General features: G+C 43.5%; 1 pseudogene; it reads right to left on the bottom strand.

The window, feature by feature from the left end:
- Nucleotides 1-336: 336 nt before the first annotated feature.
- LOC128572475 (RE1-silencing transcription factor-like) lies at nt 337-1,241 on the bottom strand (annotated as a pseudogene).
- Between the last annotated feature and the right edge of the window lie 6,541 nt (nt 1,242-7,782).

The raw sequence follows: 7,782 nt of genomic DNA, 5'->3' as shown, positions 1-7,782 counted from the left end.
TTTTGAGACATCCATTTTTTTTTTTTTTTTTTGGACAAGTAGGATGCTTACATCTGAAGTGATATTGTAGATTTCACTTCTTGGAAGCTGTGTAGTCATATACAGGACAATTGAACTGCTATGGGCTAACAAGGAGCTCCACGTGTTTTTTGAAGTTGCTTCTGTCTGCCGTTTTGTAGTCACAGTATGGGCAGTAAAGAGATTTAGGCCCATTGTGAACCTGTCTTGGATGGTGAGTTACTTCACTTGGATTAGAGGCCATGTAACTGCACATCTAAATGGCTTCTCATCTGAATGAGTCATCTGAGAACTTAAATAAGGACAAAGTTGACATTTCTATATTTGTTCTCCTATGTGAGTTCTAAGATGCTGACTATAATTGTTTTTTTCTGTCTGAAAAATAGTTGTATTTCCCACACGTGTATACTTTTCTTGGAAAATGGTTTCTCCAATGTTTCCTCCAGGGATACTCACTAACTGTTGTATATATACAAATGATGCATTTGTAGACTTGCTTGCTATCCCCAGCTCTGGTGTGGTGTTTCAGATGTCCAGTAGAGTGATCATATTGATTGGTATTGTGGCCACAGTGGTCACAGTTAATGGGACCCTTGGAGGAACCTTCCAATTCTGAAGCGGAAGAGCCAGAGTCCCTGGCTTTTGCTTGCTTCTCTGCACTTTCTTCAACAAAAAATTTCCTCTCATTGTGTACTCTGATGTAATTACAAACTGTTCTTCAGGTTCTGCTTCGCACTGGCATGGCATACAGCGAAAGAGTTTGGTCTTCAAGTTCTTGCATTTGTCCTCTGCTACTGGTGTTTCAGAAGGAAGATCTTTATTTGATCTGTAAACTTCTGTGGCAGGTGATGCCTCAAATACAGGCTGAGATTGTACAACACTGAGTTCCGAATTTCTCAGTTCCATGTTTAGAGTCCGTTGGGTTCACCTTTTATTTGAGGAGACTCCTTAGTTCCTTCTCCAACACTGTCTGAAATGTTGTTATCCCCAACAGTCATCAGTTCTGCCATCTGTCTTTCTTCACCCACCAGGTAATCGCAGCTGCCATTTACTTCCACAGTTGAAGCCACATTTTCCAGCATGATAAGCTGAGGTGCGTCCATCTCAGCTTTGGAGAGGTTATGTGTGTGTTACAGGTCGTTAGGCAATGCCATGCCAATGCTGCTGCTGCCAGTAAACAGCCCTCTTCCTCCTGAAGCCTGCCCCATTACCTGGGTGGCCATAAGCGTATTCCTCCTTTCTCAGCAAGGTGGGGCGAGCCACCCAGGATCACAGCTCTTTCTTGCCCTACTTTTCTTTGTTGCTGGACTTGCAGGGGAGAGTAGGAGGATGGTGGACATGTTGTGCACAGGGGCCTTGGAGGCCCAGGAAGGTCCAGGAGTGCGACTGCCATGTGTGCGTAGACCACTGGCCCTCGGCAATCTCCCAGACAGCTGAGCAGCCATCGCCACAGCCATTGTTTGGGGTCTGGGGCCTTGGTGGTGCTCAACTTTACTTCGTGGGAGCTGCACATGCTAGCGCCTTATTTTGAATAATATGTCACAATGTGGTGACAGTTTATGACATTTTTAATTGAAAAGTTAAGATCCCCACTATTCAAGATGGGCATCTCGGGGCGGCGCCTGTGGCTCAGTCGGTAAGGCGCCGGCCCCATATACCGAGGATGGCGGGTTCAAACCCAGCCCCCGGCAAACTGCAACAACAACAACAAAAAATAGCCGGGCGTTGTGGCGGGCGCCTGTAGTCCCAGCTGCTCGGGAGGCTGAGGCAGGAGAATTGCTTAAGCCCAGGAGTTGGAGGTTGCTGTGAGCTGTGTGAGGCCACGGCACTCTACCGAGGGCCATAAAGCGATACTCTGTCTCTACCAAAAAAATAAAAAAATAAAAAGATGGGCATCTTTAGGGTGGGAGCTAAATTTAAAAAACAATAAAGATGAGAGACAAGTGGGAAGGTCACATGGGACCTAAGCCCACAAGACTGTCTCTTCTAGGCTCTAGCCCGGCTGACTCCATCTTCTTCTCACTACATCACTTTCAGGAGATGTGAAAAAGCTCAGTTTCTCAGTGGGTCCTACACATAGGGTGACAGAAGAATTTCTTTAGGTCAAGATTAGAATACAAAAGTGTAAGATTATTTTATATTTGAGAGCAGATGGAAGCCATTAGAAAGAGCAGAGAGCAGGTCGTGAGTGAGGAGAAGATAGGAGTGGAAAGAGACAAAGCAAAATACAAAGCTTACTATCCCAAAGAAAGCAAGGAAGAATGTCCAGGCTGAGGTCAGTTGAGTGTCTGAATTTAAGCATAGGGGGGAAGTTAATGCAGCTGATTTCAGACTGTGTTGTGACTGTGAATGGTGTGTCCATTGTTCCTCAGCAAAGGTGGGAGACAAACATTTTTCTAGGTGTGTCCCATACTTAGTGGTCATTGTTCATACTGTATTGTTCCACATGGGACACTCAGGAATCACTGGAGGCATAAAGGAACAAATACTTAAAGACAAAATAGCTCAGAACATGTACAGAAAAAGAATTTCCATTTTCTTTTGGTTGGTCTGTTGGGTTTATTAATGGTTTGTGAAAATTGAAATCCACGAAGATGAGGGAGCTGGAGGCAAGAGAAAGGAGGCAGGCTGAGAGAGTTTAGTCCTTCCTGAAAACCTATGAATTTATATATGTGTGTGTGTGTGTGTGTGTGTATGCTTGTATGTATGTATCTATATACAGATATGTATATATACTTTATGAGAAATGAAAATGATGTTTTCATATATTTAAAGAGGCCAAGTGCCAAGGGTCATGTCTACCATCCTATCTCTCTGGAAGGCTGAGGTGAGTGGATTGCTTTAGCTCAGGAGTTGGAGATCAGAATGAGCAAGAGTAACACTCTGGATCTACTAAGAATATAAAAATTAGCCAGTGTTGTGGGGGTGTGGTGGCTGTGTTCTCAGCTACTTGGGAGGCTGAGGCATGAGGATTGCTTGAGCCCAGGAGTTTGAGGTTGCTGTGACATATGACATTTCTGCACTCTAGTCTGTGGCAATAGAGTGAGACATTGGCTTCAAAATAGGTATTTAAATAATGAAAATACTTATCAGTTGTTTTATTTTTACACCTTCTCTCTCTTTGTAAATTTTAGATTAGAATGAGGGTAGAAATCATTAGGTTATGTGGTTTGTGTTTGTGTGGTCAAGCCTGTGTTGTAGATGTGCCCCTCACCTTGGAGGTGTGTCATATACTTTTTTTTTTTTAAACAGAACTTCAAGCCGTCACCCTGGGTAGAGTGCCCTGGCATCACAGCTCATAGCAACCTCCAAGTCCTAAGCTCAAGTGATTCTCCTGCCTCCTTCACCCAAGTAGCTGATGCTACAGGCACCTGCCACAATGCGTGGCTATTTTTTGTGGCAGCAATCGTTGTTTGGCGGGCCCAGGCTAGATTGGAACCCACCAGCCCAGGTGTATGTGGCTGGCGCCTTAGCTGCTTGAGCCACAGGTACTGAGCATTTTCTTTTCTTTGTTTTTTTTTTTTTTTGTAGAGACGGAGTCTCACTTTATGGTCCTCGGTAGAGTGCCGTGGCATCACACAGCTCACAGCAACCTCCAACTCCTGGGCTTAAGCGATTCTCTTGCCTCAGCCTCCCGAGTAGCTGGGACTACAGGCGCCTGCCACAATGCCCGGCTATTTTTTGGTTGCAGTTCGGCCGGGGCCTGGTTTGAACCCGCCACCCTCGGTATATGGGGCCGGGCGCCTTACCGACTGAGCCACAGGCGCCGCCCTTCTTTGTTTTTTTTTAGGACATAGTCTCAGTATGTCTCAATTGGTAGAGAGCTGTAGCATCACAGCTGACAGCAACATCCAACTCTTGGGCTTAGGTAATTCTCTTGCCTCGGCTTCACAAGCCGTTGGGACTACAGGCACCCGCCACAGTGCCCAGATAGTTTTTGTTGCAGTTGTCACTTCCTATTTAGCTGGCCTGGGCCAGCGCCCTACCCACTGAACCACGGGCACTGCCCTGCCATAAACTTTTACACTGTGCCTCTTAGATGAGAGCACATCAATCTCCCTTCCACTTCCCGTCTAATTTTTGTATGATTTCACTCTAAAGACCAACGATTCTTTCAATTTCTAAGAATAAATTAGAGTTCGATTTTGGTTTCATAACCTAGGAATGCAAGGCTCTGGATCCCTTTCAGATTTCCTCCCATATATTTTAACACTCTACAGTAGGAGGACTGGTTTCCCCCTGCATTTTCCAAAAGTACAGAAGGCTGAGTGTAAATGTTCCTCATTTGTTTCCTCAGATTAACTCTTCTAGGTCTTGCAGTCAAATCTCAAAGTTTCAGTTTCTTTCTCATTTTTCCAAATGCTAACTTGCCATCCAATTTACATTATTGATAGGTTCAAATTCTGCCCAAATAGGGTGGACCTGCTTAAAACAATGAACCTCTTACCCTCTCCCACTGGATGACCCACCTAAGAAAGGTGAATGGGTCAACCCCCTATCCTGCTTCACTGGATGTCACATCTGGAAAAGTAAATGGGCCAATCCCCATTCTTACAACAGATGTCCAACCCAGGAAAGGAAATGTCCTGATCCCCACCTTCTTGACCTTTAAACACCCCCTACCTTCCACTCGCATTGGCCATTACCAAAGTGTAGATTTATTCCCTGCAGGTTGCAAATCTTACCCCACCTGCACCCACGTGGAATAAGGCATTTTAATTTCACGAATTGGGCCTCCTTTTTCTTTTTATCTTGTGCCTTGGAATAATCTTTCATCTTTGGCTCTGTAACTTTCAATTATCAATTGTTTTTCTCTCTATTTCTCAGTTTAAACAGATGCAGTATTTTTGTTGTCATTTCTTTATGTAACAGTGGATAATTGTTTCCTAAATTGTTGTTTTTTTATAAGTTTCTGAACATGACTCATAAGAAGAAAATAATTCCGTGACACTCGTATCAAACTCTTTGTGCCCACCCCAGCATGTTAGCTTTCTAATTAAAGTTCCAACAGTTTCCCTTTAGGCTGAAAGTATTTAATTTTCAAAGACATCAGAAATTTGAGTTTGAGAGAATTTATCAGACTCTCCTAATATTTCTTTTGAAGGACAAAGTTTGGACACAGGCAGTTATAAAAAATACTTTCTTTGGGTGACACCTGTGGCTCACTATGCAGGACACTGGCCCCATATGCCAAGGGTGGTGGGTTTGGGCTGGCCACGGCCAAACTGCAATAGAAAAATAGTCAGGTGTTGGGCGGTGCCTGTGGCTCAGTGAGTAGGGCGCCTGTCCCATATGCCGGAGGTGGCGGGTTCAAACCCAGCCCTGGCCAAAAACCACAAAAAAAAAAAAAAAAAGAAAAAGAGTCAGGTGTTGTGGCAGGCTCCTATAGTCTCAGCTACTTGAGAGGCTGAGGCAAGAGAATTGCCTAAGCACAGGAGTTGAAAGTTGCTGTGACCTGGAATGACAGGACACTTCCCAAGGCAATAAACTGAGACTCTGTCTCTAAAAAACAAAAAAGAGTACTTTCTGAGTTGAATTCAAGCAATTATTGACCATATACACTAACACAGACCAATATTTATAATATTGGAAAATATATATGAACATAATTCATAGAAAATTAATCACCATTTCAGATTTGACAATGTTTCCTATACATTTCCAAAAAAGCAGTTAACCCTAATATGTCTTTCTCAGATTTTCAGGTTTCTTCATATATTAAAAAGACAGAATTTAGAGTTTTTATTTTGGAAGGTTTGTCATATATCAAAGGCTTTAAACATTTATTTGTTCGAGAAAGATTACAAGCCAAAAGATTCTAAAGGAAATACATAGTCAACTGGATCACATGTAAATTCCTTCACAAATGCCCTTTTATGAGTTTCATTTAACCTGCACAGACAATCTACAAACATAAACCTTCTGGATTGCCCTGCCTATCACTTTCTGATATAACTAATCTGTTTCAGGGCAAAATATTCCACACAATATCCTTTTCTTACACTATGCCATTTTCCTTTCCACCTAATATCTCTCACTCTCAAAAACCCACTTTTCAGAAAACAGGATCACAGTTTTCTATGAAGTTAATTATTGGCTTGGCTACACTGCTAATTCGATGGTTTAAAAGGCAAGAATCTTATACTTTGACAAAGACTTGGTTTCCCAAACAATTTAAACAACCAAATTATAACATTTTACAAATGAGAGACGTTTTGTGAAACATAGCATTGTATAGGTTTTTCCCACTCAGGGCTGGACAAGGAACCCCATGTTTCTGACTTAGGTGAGTTCAGAAGTCAGACTCCCAGCTAGGCACAAGCAAGCCACACACTGCACAGCACTCCCTATGAGCTCTAGCAAGGTCATGAACAAAGCAGCCCATAAAGTTTTAGATGACTCCACCCTAAGTAGGGAGCACACACCCTGATCCCCTCTGTAGACAAAAACTACAAAGACCTAATAACTTTGCCCAAGGGGAGGGACTACATTCATTTATTTGTTAAAATGCTCATTCAGCTCCTAAGGGTATTTTTTCCATCTACCAGGCACTGGCCAAATATCTGATAGGGAAAATTATTTACTCCTAGACAAAGAATTTATGCAGGAGACTTCTGACTTGGGCCTACTTTCTGTGGTGCTCTCCACTTCCTCTGCATGCCCCTTCATCCAACGAAATCCTATTTTATCACTAATCTGTGGCCTGTGGGCTCGATTCTCAAATCCCTGAGATCAAGGACTCACAGAATAAAGAAATTGCAGTAAAAATCCCACAACACAGTCATTCTTTCTGATGTCTTTCATTTACACCTAAGTCTCACATGGTCACATGGCTCAAAGACCAGGCCTGTGTCTCAGATGGAAAGCAGAAAATCTGGAACTTCCAGTTTCTCACAGAATAGCCAAGGGACGATGTTGGAGCAGGGAAAAAGGGGCCACTAACACAATGATTTTACCCTGTGAAGGGAAGGCACTAAACCCCACCTATTGTTACCCATCTCTGTCAGTTTCCAAGTACTCACGTGCACACAATTCCAATCCTTCTCCTAACCTGGGCATCCTTGATTTCCCACTCAAACTGCCACTTAGGAATAAGAGGCAGAATCAACACTCTCCTAGGCTCTGTGAGGGAAGGTCCAACCCTGCCCTCAAGAGTTCATCCCAGTCACACCACATCCACACACTCTAATACACCTCTCACCAGACCTGCTGGCAATCTATTGCCCCAGGGGTTGATCAGACTCCAAGTTCCACCCAAATAGTCAGCATCCACTATCTATCCTATCTCATCTTACACGTCTCCCAGTGCAGGTACCAGTTCCTGCAAACCAGTTCTTCCCAGTTTTTGAAGACCTGCCAAAGAAGTCCTTTCTCCGCCTAGTCAAGGCATCCACACAGGGAGGCCCAATGGGGAGAAAGAGCAACCAAACACCATGTTGATAACAGGAAAGGGTTTATTTCAGCTGGCAGAGGGAAACTCAGAAGAATTCTAAGTGGCCACACACCCCAAGTATCTCTGTCTTCTCCTTTTCACCCCCATTCAAAAACTTCCTGCTCTTCCTTCCTGTGTCACTGAACAGTATGAATCAAGTGAGAGGAGCTGTTCCTGCCCTGAAAGGACTACAGGATTTCACAGAAGTGGAAATTTCTGGGTCCCAGGAAGTTAAGTTTCTATAAATTCCTAAGACCTGAGTCACCATGGAGAGGACCCTGCAGGTGTATTTTTGTGGTCTCCTTGAGAAGATCTCTGTTCTCCTAGACCTC

Source organism: Nycticebus coucang, chromosome 20, assembly GCF_027406575.1.
Source record: "Nycticebus coucang isolate mNycCou1 chromosome 20, mNycCou1.pri, whole genome shotgun sequence".
Classification (NCBI taxonomy): Eukaryota; Metazoa; Chordata; class Mammalia; order Primates; family Lorisidae; genus Nycticebus; species Nycticebus coucang.
This window is presented reverse-complemented; position numbering and strand designations above follow the sequence as displayed.